At 40.9% G+C, this 23,104-nt stretch overlaps 1 protein-coding gene and 1 non-coding gene across 4 annotated transcripts in view; both read left to right on the plus strand.

Annotated features, from left to right (window-relative positions):
• Positions 1-23,104, plus strand: part of LOC126278199 (leucine-rich repeat-containing protein 24) — a 1,518,316-nt gene that overhangs the window by 543,245 nt on the left and 951,967 nt on the right. The window lies entirely within an intron of this gene.
• Trnaa-cgc (transfer RNA alanine (anticodon CGC)) lies at positions 21,747-21,819 on the plus strand. Its single transcript has one exon. It is a non-coding gene; the product is annotated as a tRNA-Ala (tRNA).

Consider the following 23,104-nt stretch of genomic DNA (forward strand, 5'->3'; position numbering starts at 1 on the left):
TAGAATCCACAGAACCTGTAAACACTATTGTCTCCTTGATAATATTATTAATCCTTGAGTGTACCAGTTCTTTGAAACTTCTTCAACTCATATATGTTACTACTTTGCACGCCGTCTACGAAGCTTCTCGAAATCCACTTAAATGACTCCGTCATTAAGGTTTTCTGAATATCTTCGATTCTTCTTCTTCGCACAAATATGTTCACCAGGAAAACACTTCTGCCAAGTCTTCATTTCTCATTCATATAGTTCGGCTTCCTTTTATCACACCCATTGTCCTTGTGTACAGGAAATAACCTAAGGTTCCATGTAACGTTGATCAAACAGTTCCACAGCACCGCCATTGCACGGCGTCAGGGAGCGGATTTCAACACACGACTTCAGATTCATCCTTTTCTACATCAGTAGTCACGTCGTTAATAATCCGTCTCCTAGCACCGTTTAGATTGTAGTTTCTCCAGGTTTTCACTTTATTCTTTTTAATAAAACCCACCAACTCCAGGACACAGCCACTCACATTGAGAGTTCCAATTTTGATGGCCATTATCTCAGTCTTTCGCTCACAAGACAGATCACACTTAACCATACCTGGGCAAAGCAAGTAAATCAGTTTACGTTAACATATCGTACTCATTTTCATCAAGTAAAACTGAAAAGCAAAGCTAAGCCTTCTGACCCTAATGAACCAATTGGAAGCAATCGACCGCCATGTCTTCCTCTGCTAATGGAGACTTTCGATTGCGGGGGGGGGGGGGGGGGGAGGGGGAGGAAGGGATATGATCAACGATCCGCTACTTGTCATTCAAGCAGTTCATCAGGTTGTCTAACGAAGCTCAGTGCACCACATTCCAGTATTCCCACAGAGGTAAAATCCCAGGCCGAACCGGGAATTGAAACTGGGTCCTCCAAATACTAAGCGGTCACGCTGACCACTGAGCTACGGAATCGGGCGCAAATTTTCGTAGCAGGGACATTTTTGAGAAACAACACTTTCACATAATAAAATAAACTCGTGCAAATTTCTTGTCTGCATCATCAGAATTTGGTCAATAAATAAGAAAAAACTTACAGAAAAAATAACAATAAATTAATTCTAATGGATGACAGCAGGTTAACAAAATATCCCTTTCGAGTGGGAGCAGAAAATGACCAGTAAAAATGCCAGAACTTACGCACGTGAGGTTGACTGACTGAAAGGTTTGAATGCTAGGACAATTTCAGGAATTTCTTGGAACCTGCTAAGGACAGGACTTGCTTAGTGCTCAGTGTGCTGAGGCCACGAATTGGATCATAAAACCATTATCTAGCTAAATGTGCGGTTTAATGAAAGGGACGATGCAATTTTACAATGGAATATCTGTACCAGCGTGCCTGGAATCTAACTGATCAGTCATTGGGCTGCGATAACGTGAGGAAGCACAAATCATCACTACTTGGTATAACCCAACTTAAAAGCTCTTGGTTTGATTTTAAACCTTAAAATGTATTTGATTTCATGGAAACTTGAATTTTGTCCTATTGGCATTGAACTCTTACTGAATTTTGTTTCTTCCGTTATTATCAGTGGAACTGCAAGTGAACTCCAAATGGTTTTCCAATCCCTTTTCATGTTAACCATTTATGGATAGCTTAACATACGGTCAGTAAACTGTACTTTTCTGGTAATGATTTTAATGCACCATCATTTCCTCGCATATTGTATCCAATAGTGACTTGACATATATGATTCCCTTCGCTTTTAAAACACTTTGCAGAAGCCTATTTCCAGCCTTCCTGTACTTTTTCAGTAATACATTTTCAGCAACCTCTAACTCCATACCAGCAGAATTTTGCGGAAGACGGAATTCTTCTGATACACCAATCCTCCATCCACCAATCTGTCGAACTACTAGAGTCCTTGCGCATGATTCCACATCCACAAAATCATTTGGGACGTTGAAAATATTTTTCGTCCTTCTGCTCTTTAATTTTATTAAAAGTAGCTGTTCCTTCCTTCCTTCATTCCCATGTTCACTAACAAATGAATTCAGTTCGTCACCATTATCAAGTGCTTCGTGAATTGCAACGAGTAATGACTCTGGCATATTTGTGACTGAAGGAATTAGCAGAAGTTCCGTGGTCACAACATTGCGTCATCATTTGTTTTTTTTTTTTTTGCGTACAAGGCTAACCTTTCATTAAGTGAATTTATCAACTTCAGCATTCCCTTGCACTGCTGCTGTACGCAGAGAAAAATATAGATAGATAACAGAGTAGACAGTTGAGAAGGGGCAAGGCACGATTAGACCAGCATCGCTTCGTTGATGTTGCTCGTCGTACAAGTAATGAGAGAAGCCGTCTGTTTGTACATTGGTACGCAGAATGCGGAGCTGTTCCAACCACATTGTTTCCCGGCCGTCAAATGCGTTACTCAGGGCTTGTTTCAGTGGACAGTTACGCAGAACGACGTATTTACTGATACCTCCACCCGAAAGCAGCTACGTATCCACAGTTTTTGTACGAGCACAACTCGTCCACAAGCGAAGTAAACATACACGAGGCTGTGAGCAATGGGAACGGAAGCCAATACAAACAGACGGACGGATGCATTCTGAAATATCCCCTATGTAAACACGAGAACAGAAAGCAAACAAATCGGGTCATAAAGAAAGATAAAAAGAAATATCTAAAACTTAGAGAAGGAATAAGCCACTGGAAGTTCACAGCTTTCTGAGAAGAGAGGCGTGCACACATTTATATTACAGACTGTGAATATCGTACATATCCAATAAAAATTTATGAAGTAAAAAATTGTATCATGATGACATATGCGTCAAAAACGCAAAAAATACTTTGTATGTTAAAATAAGTTATTCCTACTTGATTATAATTCAGTTAAGTATTTCATAACGGTTATTTACTCAAAGTGATTATTCACATTAGTGTGTAGAATGTTTGAGTCTGGCGATATACCATATGACTTTCGGAAAAACGTCAGCACAAAGTTCTGAAGACTGTAAGAGCCAACAAATGCGAGAATTATCACGCAGCCAGTTTCATAGCTGATGCATCCAAGCTGCTGACAAGGATAATATACAGGAAAGTGGAAAAGAAAATTAAGGTCGACCATTAGTTTGGCTTTAGGAAACGAAAAGGCCTCAGAGACGCTCTTCTGAAGCCACGGTTGATAATGGAAGTAAGAGTAAATAAAAGTCACGTTCACAGGCTCTGTCAACCTGGAAAGTGTGTTCGACAAATGGGGCAAGATGTTCTAATTCAGAGAAAAATAGGGTTAAGCCATACGGAAAGGCGGGTACTATTTAACATGTACAAGTGCCAAAACGGAACAATAAGAGTGGAAGACCAAGAACGAAGTGCACGGGTTAAAAGGAGTGTAAAACAGAGATGCAGTCTTTCGCCCTACTGTTCAAACTATGACATTGAAGAACCAACAGCGGAAATAAAGGAAAGGTTCAGGAGTGATATTAAAATTCATGGTGAAAGGATATTAATGATAATACTCGCTGATGACACCGCTATCCTGAGTTAAAGTGAAGAACGATTACAGGATCTACTGAATGAGATGGTCTAACGAGCAAAGAATATGGATTGATAGTAAATGGAGGAAATACGGAAGTAATGAGAAGTAGCAGATGACAATAGGGAGAAATTTAACATCATAATGTTGATCAGAAAGCAGTTGAAGTTAAGGAATTCTGCTATCTACACAGCAAAACAGCCCATGATATACGGACCAAGGAGGACATAAAAAGCAACTAGTACTGACAAAAAGGGCATTCTGGCTAATGGAAGTGTACTAATATCAAACATAGGCCTTCATTTGAGTAAGAACTTCCTGAATTAGTACGTTTGCAACACAATATTGTATGGAAGTAAGACAAGGGCAGTGGGAGAACCGGAAAAGAAGAGAAGCGAATAATTTGATATGTGGTTTACATATGTATGTTGAAAAGTAGGTGGACTGATAAAGGAAAGGAACGAGGTGGTTCTCTGGAGGTTCGGCGTGGAAAGGCATATATGGAAAACACTGACAAGAAGAAAAGACAGGATGGTAGGACATTTGTTCAGAGTTCAGGGAATAACCTCCATGGTGCTAGAGGGAGCTGAGAAGAAAGGACAGGATGGTAGGACATTTGTTCAGAGTTCAGGGAACAACCTCCATGGTGCTAGAGGGAGCTGTAGAGGGTAAACACTATAGATGAAGACAGAGACTGGAATACATCCAGTAGATTATTGACGAGGTAGGTTGCAAGTGCTACTCTTGCGACGGGTCAGGCTCTTATCGCGCAGTTTCCTTTCCCTGAAAGAAAATCCACCTACCTCGTTTCTTAGGTAGTTGCTGCACTCGCCTCTCCTGATAGCAGCTACTGGAAAAATTGCAGAAAAGCAGTGTTGAAGAAACTGCAATTTAATAGCCGCTCACCGGAGGCCGCGATACATGTTTGCTGAAATACAATCTATGAGCAATCTTCCTAAATAAATTGAGTTATTGGAATGGTAGTAATTGTTTACTCAAACGAGAACGCGAAGTTGGTAATTCTATTTAAGCTCTTTATTGTCTTTAAGCCTGATCATCAGCCCGCTAATCTACGTTTGAAGAAAGTTCAGTTCACAATTCTATCCACACTCAAACCCCGCCAGAATTAGCTTTCAAAGTTACGGAATTTACTTAACTGCAACACAGACGATTTTCTAACATACACGTTTGCAGTCGATGTTCAATAATAGTTCGTTTTTTAACGTTAATGCTCGCCATAAGCACTTAGTAAAAGTTTACGAAGTACCGCCACGCTTTTAATTATTAAAGTTACTCGCGTCTTTCGCGGAACGAAAAGTCACAACTCGCTCAAACTCACACTACGCGTTACTGGACTCTTCCAGTCTCAAATCGCACAGTACCGAACCGATGAAGCCGTTTTATGACTTCATTTTACACATTATTCGCGAGGACACATCAAGCATGTCTCTTCTCGATCACAGTTCCTTCGCGACTCCTCATCCACTCGCGACTCCCTCTCCTAGTCTGCTAACCGTCCTCGCATCTCATTGGCTCACACATCACACAGCCAATCAGAATTAACTCTTTGGGTGCGCCTCGCGCCAAAATCTAGCACGCACCAGTCATGACTTCTGAATCATTTACGTCATGATTTCTTGTTACACAAAATTTACTGTATAATTTAACAAACCGAAAGGAAAACTAGACTTTACTTTATTTCCAGAAATTATTTAAATACTCGCGAACGTTCTGGCTGCTTGTACAATACCATACACTCTTGGACATCCGACATTCACTAAGATGGGGAACCACTGGCGACTCTGTTCCCACGGTTACATCGTCTGAACACTTGCGAGTTCCAACCTAGATTTTATACACTTGCAAAGAATGGCGAATGTCCCTCTTTCATTCACTCAGGCACACTCATTCACTCTCACCTACTCATATAAAATAACTGTTCACAAAAATTCAAAACATTTATGGTTTTAACAAAGTTATAGGTGAATTTCTAAAAGTAAAATTCTCAAAATAAATACAAAAGCACGGAAGGTGATTTTGTTTCATAGTTGGATGGTCACTGAAGGTGATCTATACATAATGGTATTTATTTAGACTCGAAAATTGTAGAAATTTGCGTTTTCTGTAAGATTTTTCTAATTTCCAAAATATGCAGGTTTCAAAGCTCAAATTTGGATGACTTATTTTTATTCATAACAGAAACTAGTATATTAACTTTTAATTTCCTCAGGTTCCTCAGTTAGAAGTTATTAAAGATGAAAGTTCCACGTTATACACGCGGCTAGTTAGCGCACAGGTCTTACATTCTCACGGTACAGACATGCCATATGGTCGTGACGTCAGACGAACGGACACCGGTAATCTGCCCGCTACAGCACATATGCTAATCTGATGGCTACTTTACAGTCTGTCTACATTTCACAGTAAATATTTGATAGAAAACTGTGCGCTCGCACTAGTTGCGACGCCACACACCTCCTGAGGAAACTAAATTTTTTCATTCATGACAAACTTTTGGTTTTCTAAAAAAATTTCTATTAAAGATTTACTCAAACAGCTATTTAACATTTATAGTTCCTGTACATCAATCATCCACTTCTACCTAGGGCTGACGACCTACAAAACATCTTATATCTAAACATGCACTTTTATCATCATTCAAAAAAAAAAATTTTTCAGATTACAAAATTCTATTTACAAATTCCTGAAAGAGAAAACAAACCTAAATACTATCTTGATGTACGTCACACGCACACTAACACTACTATCGCTATGGTGAGCGTCACTTTTTTACCACTTACACTTAAGATTTTGATAGCACTCGTAGTTCGACCGGGTCCTGCTTGGGAGGTCCATTTCAAGTCTCGTGCTACCACCTCTGTTTACTTCGACGCACCTGAAACATCAGCTGGCCTCAGTTCCCTTTCTAACTGCTACGTCTTAACCTACAGCAGCGATAAATGGCGCTATCTGCTTGACTCTAAAGTCTCATATTTTTGATAAAATTTACTTTACAGTATGTACAATTTTCAAATTTTTTTTTTTTTTTTTAAGTGAAAAGTGAATTGACTTTCCTAATGCAGTACCGAAGTGGCACATTTACTCTTTAATTACTTCTTCATCTCATAATCAAACAAGTTATGGTTACATAAGAAATACTAAGAAAAACAATTCCTACAAATAGTTCACAAATACATAATAAATCTCCGCCAGCACTGGTGACTCTCCAGCTCCTGTACAATACACAACAATATAAAATATACACAAAATTATCAATATTACAAATCTGTCTCCAGGCAATCTCCTGTAGTCCTGTATCATAAATTAAACACTGAAAAATACATATTTACTTATTCATTTATCAACACTACAATCCTTATACTAATCTCTACGACAAACGTGGGGAGCTTTGTGTGTCTCTGGTCAAAAATGGAATCGATGTCATGGGTACTTTCCTCATCTCACATATCTGGAGTTACTTCAATTTCTTGTCAACATCAGGTTTTCTCTAGTCACATTCGGGTTTAATTTACAACTCTCATACTCATACTTCACACACTCAGGTTAGTATTTGTTAAAGCGTTTCCTACTAATCTGCGAAACCTCGTTACCCATACTTTCTAACATACATCCACCTCCTGAGTTACCAACGTCGCCTCAGCTCTGTTTACATTCGTAGCCTCACTTCCTTTTGTTTACAAACATCTCCTCTGTTTACCAACAAACGCCACCTCTGGTTACCAACATTAAGCTTTTTATTTACTCACCTTCGTAGCCTCACTTTTTCCTAATATCGAGCTAGCCAAACACTATGCTCATTCTTTCTCCTTTTCTCACATATTTCTCTTCATTTGACAGTCAGTCCTGCTGCACTGTCCCTTTAACTTAACATCCTTTACCCCTTTGACAGTCAACCTTGTTGCACTGTACCTTTACTCATTTTACCACTAAATCACCTCCTGAGGCTCTGACTTCATTGAACAGACAGTTTTGCTGTACTGCTCCATTTCCTTTCCTAAACATTAGCTTAATGCTACGTCTTAACATATCGTTCTGTTACTTAACAAACAGCTTCAATGTTCGTCACCATATTTTCTGAGGCTCTTACATTTCTTAGTTATTTTACCTTTCTAAGGGCATTACTCACACCTTAGGCCAAACATTTACTTTACTGAGACTTATTACTTATCTGAGGTATCTTAATCCTTTTTGATTTTCTCTTACACTCATTCCTTACGCTTAACCTATACTGCACTGAGGTTCTTTCCTACTCATTACTTAAACACTTTATCACTTAAAAACTACGATAGAGAAGAAGGAAAGACGATAGAATTTTAGTTCTGAATGAAAGAAGAGGTAGGTTGACAATACGGAAAAGAAAGTGGAAGAAATATTGTCAAACGACTCGAGACCTAGTGCTCGTCACGCACTTAGCTCTGCAAAGAGTGCAAAGCTCTCTGAGGTATCTACTCACTCCTGGCCACGTCTCTCTTTAGTAATTTCTCCTCGATCCTATTTCTGACACTCACAAGCTCAGACGGATCCTCTACTTTTTTGCCACCGTACTCATTATAGCCCTCCAAGAATTTCTCTGTTTTACAAATACATATAGGAAAATCATTCTGCTCAGGATCCTCACATAGCTGCTTACCAATGAAAGGTATAGTAATTAGTTTACCCTTAATTTTTACCATAACATCATTGGTAGAAAAATTCACCCATCCTTCATATTTATTCAAAAAGTCAGCCCCCACCAATATGTCTACACTCAGTCCATTTATAACTAAGAAGTTCTGTCTTATTTCTACTTCCTTAAATGCTATGGGTAGAAACACTTCCTGTTTTACTGTCTTCTTAGTCTTACCGGTTGCTACTACAATGTTCAAGCCACTTACTGGCATCTTAACAATGTTTACTGTTAGGGAGTTCATTTACCAAGTTCTGGGATACTGCACAGACTTCCGATCCAGTATCTATCAAACATTTAACTGGTTCATTTAATACTCTTAGCTCTACTATCGGTTGCCCTAAGTACTCTTTATTTATTTTGGGTTCTGCTTCCTCCAATAAATCTTGCACAATTTCTCTCCTTTCGAAGCCTGTCTTTTGGATGGCAATCACATTCACACTTACAGGGTTTATTTCATGCTTATTATCACCCTCAATTCTAGTGGCAGCTCCTATTAGCCTATCCACTATTGCTAAGTCAAAACATTTTTCCAATGTTTCCCCCTCTTTCTCATTAACCTCCTTTTCTACGACCCTATCCAAGGCGTCGTCATTAACCTCTACCTCCTCCTCTAATCTATCCTCTTCTTCGTAACTATCTACAACATCAATTATCTTATCAAGCACAGTCACAACCCTGCCATTATTACTGTTCTCACCCCTATCCGACAGCTCTTCATTAGTTCTACTGTGCATAATGTCTTTCTGATTATTACCCTTATAACTAGTACTTAGTTCTTCAATAAGTGGCTTCTTATGATTATTCTTACAGTTAATTGGTTCATTAACCTCCACTTGACTTAAAGCTACTATCTCTGTCTGTTTTACGTTATCCTCCCTAAATTTTGTAGCAACAACATTTATGTTAGGTGGTCGTTCAGGCTGCTTTCTTATGAATGGTTTTGCCAGCGGATTTAACTTTAAACGCTGTTGCCTACGATCGCCAGCACACTCGTAGACAATTAATGGTTTTCCGAGCGCGGTGCGTCATCACTATGCCTCCAGCTGACCGCCTCACCTCCTGACATCTGTCGGCCGCTGTCATACTGCTCGCGTTCATTGAACCTGTTAACATATGTTCTTCCTCTACCACGTGAACTGCCACGGTATCCGCCGCCTCTCTGAACACCCATCCTATTAATGTTTACATCCGCGCGATTGTCATTCTGCCTAGCAGGCGGGCGATGCTCCCTCCTCATGTTTTCTTCTTCTTTTTGGACGGATTCAACCCTTTCTAAATACTGTACGAACTTGTCAATGTTATCTCGGGGCGCAGATATGATCTTAGTTTTCCAGTTCCACGGTAGCTTATTTTCTACCCCTAATATGATCTGTTCTGTTTCTAACTTATTACTAAGGTAGGACAGAGTTGTTACCCACCTTTGAACAAATCGTTTGATGCCCTCTCTCTTGGGGTCATACTTCTCTCCCGACCAGAACCGATTAAGAACATCCATCTGCTTTCTCTTTCCCCAGTATTCCTCAAAGAACGCTAATTTAAATTCTGACAATTTCGCGTATTTTTCAGAGGCTAAATTCCCCCATACTCTGGCCTCTCCCATCAAATTTGAAGTGATAAAGCCTATCTTTTGTTTATCGCTCCATACTTTCGGCAAAACGTCTTCAAAATCGTTCCAAAATTCTCTGGGGTGCATGTTCTTACTTGGGTCAAATTTTAAAAACTGTCTGTGGGTAACATACGCAACCTCGGTAGATTCAATTATTCCACTGGAAATTATACTACCACTATGGTTAGAAACACACTGTTCTACTTTGGTTAGTCTGCATTCATGCCCACAAAGTTGCTCATTCACACTTTCACTGAAATGGCTTATGTGAGTCTCTAAATTATTGACCTTATTTACAACTTGCTCTCCAAGTTTCTCACACCGAATTTTGGTATCATTTACTTTACATTCTAAGGCGGCATGATTAATTTCATTGGAATTCTCTACCACTTTTATGTGCTCACATACTTTATCTAATTCTGCATCAACATGGGATTTAAATTGCTGTTGATCCTCAGTAACCTGTTCGATTCGTGTCGTCAATTCACTTTGCACTTGAACAATATTTTCTGTACATTCTAGTTTAACCTGCTGTATTTCAACATTTACTTTACTACTGAGCACTGCTAAATCTTGCTTCCAACAGTCTCTGAGATCGGATATTTTGGAATCTAAATCAGCGCCCATTTTAGTCATCTCATTACTTAAATCAGATCCTAATTTAGACATTTTTGAATCCATTTTACTTGACATATTAGTTTCCATTTGTGACATATTAGTTTCCAATTTTGACATACTGGAATCCATCTTACTTGACATATTGGAATCCAACACGTTCATCTTAGTTAATAGATTCATCAGCATACTGGCGACATTATCCTTCGCCCCCTCATTTGCTGATACAATGTCCCTATTAACATTAACTACCGGCATGGGTAACTGTAACTCACTGGGCACTGACATATTTGGATCTGACTCCAAACTATAATTAACATAGGATGAATCAGTCAAACTACTACTGAAATTGGGTTGAGACACGTCTAAACTAAAATTCATGGGGTCATTTTCCCCTGTCTCCATCCCACTATCACAACTTAGTTCCGCCTTTTTGTCACTTGGTTGAAACTCAGCCATTTTTCTCAGTTTGACTCCACAAACACACAAAGTTTTCAAAAGCACTGTACTTAACTTTGTGCTTCGGCGTGCTGCGTTGCTGCTAGATGAAACTGCGGGTCCGTTCACCATACACTGCAATGCTGTACCAGTTTCCGGGCCCCCGCTCGAATCAGCGCTGCCAACTGCCACTGCTGTCGTCGCCTCTGCGTAGTCTCCGTAGCTCGTCGTCTGCCAGACGCCGTCGTAGACTGCTATTCCAATCGGCGCGTAGTCACCGAAAAATTCTTCCGTTCCGTACAACACATTACAGTTCACGGACACTTTCACTGTCCTTCCTATTCACGTGGCGATATCAATTTGTACGCTACACAGTTCCTACACATAGCGAGCACTTCTGTATTGTCCGGTAATTGTCACTACTGCTTTTTTTGAAATTCACTGGAATTTACTATTTTTATTTCCCGGGCCGATGCACCACTTGCGACGGGTCAGGCTCTTATCGCGCAGTTTCCTTTCCCTGAAAGAAAATCCACCTACCTCGTTTCTTAGGTAGTTGCTGCACTCGCCTCTCCTGATAGCAGCTACTGGAAAAATTGCAGAAAAGCAGTGTTGAAGAAACTGCAATTTAATAGCCGCTCACCGGAGGCCGCGATACATGTTTGCTGAAATACAATCTATGAGCAATCTTCCTAAATAAATTGAGTTATTGGAATGGTAGTAATTGTTTACTCAAACGAGAACGCGAAGTTGGTAATTCTATTTAAGCTCTTTATTGTCTTTAAGCCTGATCATCAGCCCGCTAATCTACGTTTGAAGAAAGTTCAGTTCACAATTCTATCCACACTCAAACCCCGCCAGAATTAGCTTTCAAAGTTACGGAATTTACTTAACTGCAACACAGACGATTTTCTAACATACACGTTTGCAGTCGATGTTCAATAATAGTTCGTTTTTTAACGTTAATGCTCGCCATAAGCACTTAGTAAAAGTTTACGAAGTACCGCCACGCTTTTAATTATTAAAGTTACTCGCGTCTTTCGCGGAACGAAAAGTCACAACTCGCTCAAACTCACACTACGCGTTACTGGACTCTTCCAGTCTCAAATCGCACAGTACCGAACCGATGAAGCCGTTTTATGACTTCATTTTACACATTATTCGCGAGGACACATCAAGCATGTCTCTTCTCGATCACAGTTCCTTCGCGACTCCTCATCCACTCGCGACTCCCTCTCCTAGTCTGCTAACCGTCCTCGCATCTCATTGGCTCACACATCACACAGCCAATCAGAATTAACTCTTTAGGTGCGCCTCGCGCCAAAATCTAGCACGCACCAGTCATGACTTCTGAATCATTTACGTCATGATTTCTTGTTACACAAAATTTACTGTATAATTTAACAAACCGAAAGGAAAACTAGACTTTACTTTATTTCCAGAAATTATTTAAATACTCGCGAACGTTCTGGCTGCTTGTACAATACCATACACTCTTGGACATCCGACATTCACTAAGATGGGGAACCACTGGCGACTCTGTTCCCACGGTTACATCGTCTGAACACTTGCGAGTTCCAACCTAGATTTTATACACTTGCAAAGAATGGCGAATGTCCCTCTTTCATTCACTCAGGCACACTCATTCACTCTCACCTACTCATATAAAATAACTGTTCACAAAAATTCAAAACATTTATGGTTTTAACAAAGTTATAGGTGAATTTCTAAAAGTAAAATTCTCAAAATAAATACAAAAGCACGGAAGGTGATTTTGTTTCATAGTTGGATGGTCACTGAAGGTGATCTATACATAATGGTATTTATTTAGACTCGAAAATTGTAGAAATTTGCGTTTTCTGTAAGATTTTTCTAATTTCCAAAATATGCAGGTTTCAAAGCTCAAATTTGGATGACTTATTTTTATTCATAACAGAAACTAGTATATTAACTTTTAATTTCCTCAGGTTCCTCAGTTAGAAGTTATTAAAGATGAAAGTTCCACGTTATACACGCGGCTAGTTAGCGCACAGGTCTTACATTCTCACGGTACAGACATGCCATATGGTCGTGACGTCAGACGAACGGACACCGGTAATCTGCCCGCTACAGCACATATGCTAATCTGATGGCTACTTTACAGTCTGTCTACATTTCACAGTAAATATTTGATAGAAAACTGTGCGCTCGCACTAGTTGCGACGCCACACTCTGAGATGAAGAGCTTGGCACAATAGAATAATTCGTGGCGGGCTGTACCGAACCAGTCAGATGGCTGATGACAAAATGAAAACAAATATAGTGGTCACAATGTGTTTAGATGACTAAATACTATGAAACTTACGTAAATCATCTGATGATTAATCGCTAAGGCATAGAAACAGGGAATTAATCCATTTGCTAAGACGAGGTTTCAAAAAAGTGTTTTTCTCATTTATGAAAGCTTGGCATGATGTCAAGTGGAGAAATATCCGCGACAGCTGAACTACTATTCCAGTATTTTTTATTGCAGTCTACTGTCGCATTAGTCTTTATAATGGTTACTTGTTTAGTTCAAATATCGAACGTCTTCGGATCTGTTACAACAAGTAAGGCACGTTACGTCTCATCTCACCTAAGTGATCTGAAACACACTCATGACGATTATAAAAGTGTGTATTATGGCTTAAATTGTTGCAGAGAAACCCGTCAGTCTCGTCGTGTACGAAGTCTCAGTAAGTCGCCAATGTATATATATATCGCAAAGTCAGAAGCTTTGAGTGAGGACAAGTATCTTAGAGGGTATTCAGAAACTGTCTCAAAAGCTGGTATGTGTTGCAGGAGATGTGCTGAGAAACAATTGTTACGAAAATGTTCGATGCGTTGCACCGTTTCTGAGTTTTTTAGCATTGAACTTAGTAGTCATGTGCACAAATTCAAGGAGTTTCACGCACCAAAATACGGTAATGCACAGACTTCTGTGAGTCCGTGAGTTACCACTTTTCGAAATGCCCATTACCAGTAACAGCGTGCCTTTTTCGAAAGTGAGAAATTTAAGTTAGGTGCGCAAAAGCTACATTTGTTCGTGCTGAGGAAACCAAACGAAGGACAGGCTGCTTGAAGTTTTGTGCACGACGTCCTGATTGCCTAACCTCTTTGTTAAGCAACTCGGAAAAAGCGCAACATATCGAATTTTGTTCTTAACAATTATTTCTCAGCATAACCTTTCTTGGAGTACCCTTACAAGTTTTCCACACTGTTTCTAACCATCCTGTATGTGGTACATCAAGATGATAAACCCATTTTGTTGCTTGCCCACACTGTTTTATTGAGTTCTGAATTTGGTTGACAGGATATCCGCAACTGACTATCGGGGAATTAGCTAATAAACCACTTGATATGAAAAGATTTATTAGTTCAGTCATGAATAGTTTCGGGCGATTATTAGCCCATCACCAGATAAATAAAGAACTGAAACACGAAAATGGAGAAATGGAGAATTTATGATAAAAGATCTAAATCACATAACACATTTTTAGATGTAACAATAGGAATTCCTTGCGCAATTGTAAATATGAAGCTCATATGATCGCGTTAGCCAGCATGGAACACGTATTACGCGTTTTATAATCAACAAAATTACTTTAAGTAATTGGTGCTTATGAAGGCAACTGAAACTACTGAAACTACTGTAGTCAAGCTTACAATATGTGTGTTTAAGACTGCTTATGTAAGACCAAACAACAGCTCTAAGAATGATCGAAAGTTGAGTGAAAATGGTAATCATTATAAACACAAATGCATCAGTACACTGCAGCAAAAATTTTAGAACAACTTCATTTACGATGGTCAGTTTTTGTTGGTGTTCCGTGAATCTAAGTTTAGTAATCTCATTTTGGAATCTTAAATGTTGCCATCAATCAACGTAGGCGAGTCGGAACATATTTTGCTAACTCATTCTTTTATTTGCTTCTTTGCAATTATCTCGTTAGAGTGTTACACAAGTTCTTACACATGCCCGCAACTCGTGGTCGTGCGGTAGCGTTCTCGCTTCCCATTCCCGGGTTCCCGGTTCGATTCCCGGCTGGGTCAAGGATTTTCTCTGCCTCGTGATGGCTCGGTGTTATGTGATGTCCTTAGGTTAGTTAGGTTTAAGTAGTTCTATGTTCTAGGGGACTGATGACCATAGATGTTAAGTCCCATAGTGCTCAGAGCCATTTGAACCTTACACAGGAAGAATAAATAATAAAGCCTGTTGCCACAATTTTTTCGTGTTTTATTGAATCACACGATGCATTTCGGATACTGTGAATTCTTTATCGACGTTAATCATTTTAACACAATGCTTACTTCTACTCTTGAGTGACGTGATGCGATATATATGTTTAGATGTTAAGCTCTGTGATTCGCGAATGAAATATGATGACAAGCAGTGGAAAACTTACCGAAAACTCCAGGAAAACATCGTTCCAGGATCGATGCATGGAGCACCATCGCCACACGCGTTTATTTCTGCGAGAAAAATCTGCGGTTGCGGAACATTGTCTTGCTGAAGGACATACTGTAAAATGTGGTGGGATGAGACCAAGTGATTCCTCCCGCGAGGTGCTATTGGGATTGTGAAGTGACAGAACCTATTGAAATCCGGCTGTCTGACAAATTCATAAGCAGAGATAATGAGAATCCAGCAGAAATTGCACAGCATATGATTGGAATTAAATACATCATTAACAACGTAGGAAAAAGTTTGGTAGTGCTACACTATGAAGCCAATAGAAGACTCGAAACAATTAGAACAACTTGATGTATACTTCAATAAAATCAAAATCCTATTTTGGTATCTGAGATGCCGATAATTTGACACAAGAAATGTATCATCTAAAAGCAGCGTTCAAGCAGAACTGTTATACCGACAATCAGATCCGTCGCGCTCTTCAGACTGGACCTTCGCGGAAACCAATAGAAGATATAAACCTGCGGCGTTCCTACCTATCGCGGAAAGCATACGTTCAAGAATATGAAAAGTAGTAAACAAGTTTGTTACAAAAATGTGTTCCGTTCGCCAGGTAATTCTACAGCTCTGCTGCGGTTATCGGAGGATGATTTGGGTTTGAGTAAGCCCGGTGTCTACAGAACTGTCTGCCATTAAGGAAGAGCCTATATTGGACAAATGATTGTTACGATCCAGGATCGTTGCGTGGAGCACTATCACCATAAGCGTTTAGCCAGAAAAAGGGGTTTCCTTTAAGTAACAGTTGGAACCCCGTTTTGTTTGACATTAAAAAACGACGGTCATTGTTTCAGTCATCAGAAGGTGTCAACTGTGTTTGATATCGACTGATCGTTTCCGCGAATTGTCACTACCGGTGCGTTGTCGTGCTTTACGCTAGAGGCAGTTATGTTTGCGTATGCACAATGAGCCTACGGTCGGTTTATAAACGAGCCGCTGCTGCGGTTTGATTTCAGTTCCAGTGAGTTAGTGCGACGGTTTATTCAACTGAAAATGGTGGCCAGGTGGACCGCCGAAGTATTGTGTCAAGATGACGTTGTGTTCGGGCAGGAGACCCGATATCAGTATCAGAAATTAATACACGGAGCCACACGCACAGCTTTGTTTGACTATCACTGGTGCGAACGATGGGACGACTAAAGCACAATCAAACACCCAAATAATCCTACGACTTATTCGGATTGAGTAAAGAGACACCTTATAACAGCGTCTCCAAGGATCCGAAACTGCATTTATGCACTTGTGGACAAACACATTACATCAAGTGTTCCACACGACCACCGTTCACGTGAAGTGAGGCTCCAGCAGGTCTGCTCATCAATGCTCTACCGCAGTCAAAAATTAAATTATAATGAAATGAACACCTTCAGCAGCTTACAGGCGTTGACGTACGTCGACGGGGACTCGAACCCGGGATCTCCTGCATACAGGGCAGACGCACCATCCATCACTTTTTGTCTTTCTTTTTTTTTAATAATCTTTATTGAACAAACTAAATGTACATATATATTCACTATGCAAGATTTCTTCAAGGTACCATTTAAATATACACAAATGACTGTTAGTTAAACAAAAAATATTAAAAAACATTAAATACAACAAAATATAACATATTCTGTCTTCTTCCTTTTTTATTTGTTTTTCGGTCGATGCATGAAAACGTGGATAAGGGTGTTGCATCATGTGACAGATAGGCATGGCACACCCCAACTTTGAGGGGGGTCAAGGAAGACGCTGCGGAGATAACCGGCAAAAGTTTGTCTGTAAGATGGTTTTCGGGTGAGGGTGCTATGCGCGGTCACAACTTTGTACCAGAATTCAAGGACTGTATGCTGACCACTTTGAAAGAGGTATTCTAAAGCCTGTCCTCGAAACCAGATTAGGGTATGGTGCTTAGCAAGATGGTAGTGAAATGTCTGAGGCAACAACAAGAAATCCGGGGTTACCGTCTTTGGCGGGGCACGGAGGTAAAAGCCCACGATTCGTTGGATGAGGAGCCATACGTTTTGTTTCAGGGGGCATATAAGACGGTGCTCGTCAGTGCCTTCGAGCTGACAGTCAGTGCAGATTGTGGCATTGGGGAGGTGGCCAGTCCTATGCGATAAAGTCGACTATTAGTCGGGAATTTTCCATAGACTAAAACATACCAGAGTGCAGACACAGACGACGGCAAAAAGGGTGCATGCACACAACCCCAAACCGTCCGCCAGTTAATGGCAGGATGTTGTAGCAGCATGGGGTTGCAAGGGATGGAGAGCATAAACAAACGATAATAATCTTTTGTGCGCGGAGGACGTAGCTGAGTTCTATTAAACAATTGGCGACGTGTTACAATAATGGAGAAATAGGTGCCTCATTGATCGGTGGATCGAGAGAAGCTGGTCGGAGGATATCTAAGAGTCTGAGCCACTGAGGACACAGAGGTTAGCGCGACTGCAGGGATTTATCTGCGGCACGCCTCCCGCGAAACCCACATTCTTATCGTATTGTCCCGCACTACATTCTTAGTGCCGCCGCCCATTATACTCATTACTCGCGGCGTGTTGCCGATTCCCAAAAGAGTTCGGGCACTGTTTGTGCATTCGCACAGGAGAAGAAGATGGTCAAGTGGCCGGTGAGCCTTAACTATATATGCACTAAGAACCATCTTAGTGCATATGCAGTCAAAAATTCCCAGGTGTGTCCCAAATGAACCGACAACCATCCAAAATAAGCTCCTGTAGTTCATGGTTACCATCAAAATGACTGGAATAACCAAAGCTTGTAAATAACACAAAGTAACGTTTTCAAGTCTGTAAGATCGGCGAGGCTATCGTACTGTCTAGCAAAGAAGATAGGCTTGTTGTCGAAGTTTCGTGCAGCGTATTCCCGAATAGTCGCATGAAAGCGTGTCTAACAGTAGACATTAACCCGTTATAACGCTGGAATGACTGTGTTTGTGCATTTACAAATATTACTTAACAGTATCCAGAATGTCATTTTCACTCTGCAGCGGACTGTGCGCTGATACGAAACTTCCTGGCAGATTAAAACTGTGTGCCGGACCGAGACTCGGGCTCGTAACCTTTGTCTTTTGCGGGAAAGTGCTTTACCAACTGTATTACCCAAGCACGACTCACGACCCGTCCTCACCACTTTGGAAGGTAGGAGACGAATTACTGGCAGAAGTACAGTTGTGAGGAAAAAAGTGGTTCAAATGGCTCTGAGCACTATGCGACTTAACTTCTGAGGTCATCAGTCGAATAGAACTTAGAGCTAATTAATGCTAACTAACCTAAGGACATCACACTCATCCATGCTCGAGGCAGGATTCGAACCTTCGACCGTAACGGTCACTCGGCTCCAGACTGTAACGCCTAGAACCGCACGGCCACTCCGGCAGGCCAGTTGTGAGGACGGGGCGTGCGTCGTGCTTGGGTAACTCAGTTGGTAGAGCACTTGCTCGCAAAAGGCAAAAGTCCCAAGTTCGAGTCTCGGTCCGGCACACAGTTTTAATCTGCCAGGAACTTTCTTACTTCACTGTAGTGGGATAATAAAAGATCGAGAGAATTTAACCCCTTGGCGCACCTATATGTTGTATATTTCGTGGCGTCCTATTTACTTTATTATATAGCTGTTTTCGTTTTGTTAAGCTTTGACGGAAACAGTTGAAAATAATAAAAAATTTAGAGTAATGATATTTGGCAAATGTATTTGTCTAGATAACACATGGAGTGGTTAGCATTGCAGGATTACTACTTCATGAGAACACGACATAAGCCACTGAAATGTGAACTGCTGGTGTAGCCTACATAATATTGAATAGAAGCATGCAATCATGTATTGGGCTTCAGTTTGTGTGATAGAGGTCCATGCCTGTTGCATTAGGTCGGTCAATAGAGGGACGGTTAATGCTGCTTGTGGATTACGCTTGAGTTGTCCGATGATGTCCTATATGCACTCTACTTGGGACACACTTGATCGAGTACCGCCAAAGCAACATGCCAACACTGCAGAGCATGTTGGGTTACAACAGCGGTATCTGGACGAACGTTATCCTGTTGGAAAACACGCCCTTAACTGCTGAGTGCGCCTGCTGCTAAGCGAGACCGCATCTCAGACTATAATTGCAGATGTAGGTGCAGGGTGTCTTGCACGCAGACAGATTAGCTGCATGCCCTCAGCTAGCCTATTACTAACCAACACACAGCACATAATAAGATTTCATCAAAAATCACAGACCTCCACCCTGCCCTCCAATGAGCTCTCGCTTGAAGTAGAAAATGGCGATGGTTTGGTGTCAGTGCAAATTATGCTACTGGGCGTCTATCCCCTAGCTGTCCTTGTAACCGGTTTATAACAGTTCGTTGTGTCATTGCAGTGCCACCTGCTGCTCAAATATCTGCTGCAGGTGTAGTACGAGGTGCCAGAGCCATACCCAGTACACGATGGTCTTCCTTCTCCGTAGTTCCACGTGACCGAACGGATCCCGGTCTTCTTGATGCGCCAGCCGCTGTGGCCGAGCGGTTCTAGGCGCTTCAGTCCGGAACCGCACTGCTGCTGCGGCCGTAGGTTCGAATCTTGCCTCGGGCATGGATGTGTGTAGTGTCTTCACGTTAGTTAGGTTTAAGTACTTCTAAGTCTAAGGGACTGATGACCTCAGATGTTAAGTCCCATAGTGCTTAGAGCCCTTTGAACCATCTTCTTGGGGCCGTACATTCCCGTGACTAGCGCTGTCAGCCATCATACTCAGTGCTACATTCTTGTCAAGTTTATCTGCAGTATCGCAGAAGAAACATCCAGCTTCTCGTAGGCCTATTACACGACCACGTTCAAACTCAGCAAGGTGCTGATTAATGGCTTGTTTGTCGCCTTAAAGGCATTCTTGACTAACATCAACTCACCATGTCCAATCTCAAAAGAACCTAAGGCACACGACCGTTCAAGCGTGTTTTAAAGCAAACCTGATTTGCATCCTGATGGCGGCGCTACTGGGGCGATTCTTATGCAACTGGCGTGAAACCTTTTGGTGTTGCGATTTTTTTCCCGTCAGTGAATTTAGTCCTAATTAAGTAAAGTCTTGTGTAGATCCGTATTTTGTTTAATCCCGCTGATACGGGAGAAAAATTATACAGCACCTCACCCGCAGCAGCATAGGTCTTCAGTAATACTAGACGGCAAAATAAAATGCCTGCTACAAAGCAAAGAAAACCTCAATTAACGACAAAGGATTCTGAATGGTACATTATAAATAAGTGGCAACTTTCAAAGTTATCTCATTTATTGGTAATTACTCTTCGCCATGCTATGATTGCAATACACGGATCTTAGATCGGTAATCCAGCCAGTAACACGGAATACGATGTGAAGACTGCCAGAAAGGATACAATTAAGTACTGGTTGCCTGTACGTACAGAAAAGAGAGAATTACTTCAAGGGGGGGGGGGGGGGGGGGGGGAGGATATGTAAAATTAGTCAACCAAGTTGAATCTTTTTTTTTCTTTTTGCCGCTAGATTGTTCCATTGCATGTTACATATATATTGCCTCAAAATTTCTGAGTTTAATTCGTACTATAAAACTTTGTGTTCTGCCTTAATGCAAGTCTTGGCACGGGGGAAGCCTCGTCAGAGAGGTCCACCACATGAGCGTCTAGAGAAGTGATTCCAGTGGTGGTTTCCCGTTGTCTTCCACTGACGATGATGAAATGATAATGAGAACAACACCCAGCCCCTCTTCGGAGAAAATCTCCGATCCGCCGGGAATAGAACCCGGGCCCTTGGCGTGACAGACCGCCGAGCTGACCACTCAGCTATCGGGGCGGCCATTTGTATTATAAATGATGTAAAAACCATGTTGTTTCAACGAATGCTCAGTGCAATACTTTCTACTCGACTGCGTCCCTGTTAGTGGTATTTTGTTATCAGAGAAGACATCTGTAAAGAATATAAGGCTGTGAGCCCGTTTACGACTGAGTACGGTTTATTAAAGAAATGCACACATTTTGGAACACGAAGACAGAACGAAAGCGGTAGTAACTTCATTTACAAGAGACGCCCAAAGACAACATATTGTTCGTCTACTATTGTTAAAGCTTCCTCATATGTTGCTTGTCTCGTGTTCAATGATGGTAACTCTGAAGGAATCAGGGACCTAATGACACCAGGATTTGTTGTAGACTGCTTCGCTAAAAACTGTAAAGGGAAATGGATGGTGTGCGTACTGTTAGTTCTGAAATGTCAGTGAAGGGCCAAAACGAGACGCCAGAGGGATCAGACTAAAAGAAAAGATCTACATTAAGACCAAAAAGACCAAATGTATTGCTATGGGAAACATTAAAAGGATTGTTTCTGCTTTAAATTCTAGTAAAACCTTTTTTTTTACATTTGCGCAACTTTCATTTTTCAATGACCGAGCGAGGTGGCGCAGTGGTTAGCGCACTGGACTCGCATTCGGGAGGACGATGGTTCAATCCCGTCTCCAGCCATCCTGATTTAGGTTTTCCGTGATTTCCCTAAATCGTTTCAGGCAAATGCCGGGATGGTTCCTTTCAAAGGGTACGGCCGATTTCCTTCCCAATCCTTCCCTAACCCGAGCTTGCGCTCCGTCTCTAATGACCTCGTTGTCGACGGGACGTTAAACACTACCCACCACCACCATTTTTCAATGTACAGTGAATATTTTCTGCTCAACCACTGCACACAAAAAAGCGAAATTTGCTTCAGGCTTTTTACATGCTACAACACAACTTCCTCTGGTTCAAAATCTTTTGAAGTCCATTGCAGTCTGATTTATTCATATATTTGTGAAATACAATTTCCTATGTATCGTACAACAAATTCAAAAGCAAAAATATGTGGTGAGAGCTGTTATACTGATATTAGAAAACTAGTACACAGGTATGTTTGTTTAATTACAAATAATAACCTACCACATTTTGAAATGTTCCTAATGTGATAGTATGTGTTCTAAGAGTAACCAGCGACGTCATGAAATACTTATTAGACAAAAAACTGAAAAAGCCTCCAGATTACAGCTAATAACACAATGAAAGACATGTACATAATTTGGTTCAATTATCTGTCAAACAGTAAAATTTGCATTACCTTATATCTACCCAGTACTTTCTCACACGTCCCCCCTGACAAAATAGAGAGATAGCGCTGGGAGACAAATTCGTTCCGGTGATTTAATATTTTCGTCGACGGGGTCTGTAGCCACTACAGCGAAGTAATCAAGCTAAAGCTGTGTACATCTACATCGAAATAGTAATGGATACTACGGTTATTACAATTCTTAGCTTCCCATTTATTCAGTTCATTAAACGGTAATGTTTCTCTACAGAAAGGAACACTTTCAATAACATCTTAAAAGTAGGACTTGTTTGAAATTAGCCTCCTCTCAGAGAAATCAAGACGATCAGTCGCTGAGTAGACGAGACTTTTCCAGCAAGTTGCAATCAGAAGGATGCAACTCTGCTCGTCGGATAGTTCGGAGTGTCATTTGCCAGATTCACAGTTCTATTTAGACCTGTAATTGCAGAAAAAGAATTTCTTTATTTCCTGTGTGACGATACTGTGTATCCTTCTGTGAAGCAATCAGACGGACTGAGTTCGTTTGCACCCAGCAGAAACTCGATGCGCTTTGAAAGCGGAAGAAAGAAATCTCTGTAATGAGATTAGTGCGTTACAGAGGCCAGGAAATAAGGGTATGGCTGAGGGGAATGCAGCAGGGGGAGGGCTAACAGGATAAGAGAAACCTAATAGTAGCGA

The sequence above is a fragment of the Schistocerca gregaria genome, chromosome 6, assembly GCF_023897955.1.
Source record: "Schistocerca gregaria isolate iqSchGreg1 chromosome 6, iqSchGreg1.2, whole genome shotgun sequence".
NCBI lineage: Eukaryota > Metazoa > Arthropoda > Insecta > Orthoptera > Acrididae > Schistocerca > Schistocerca gregaria.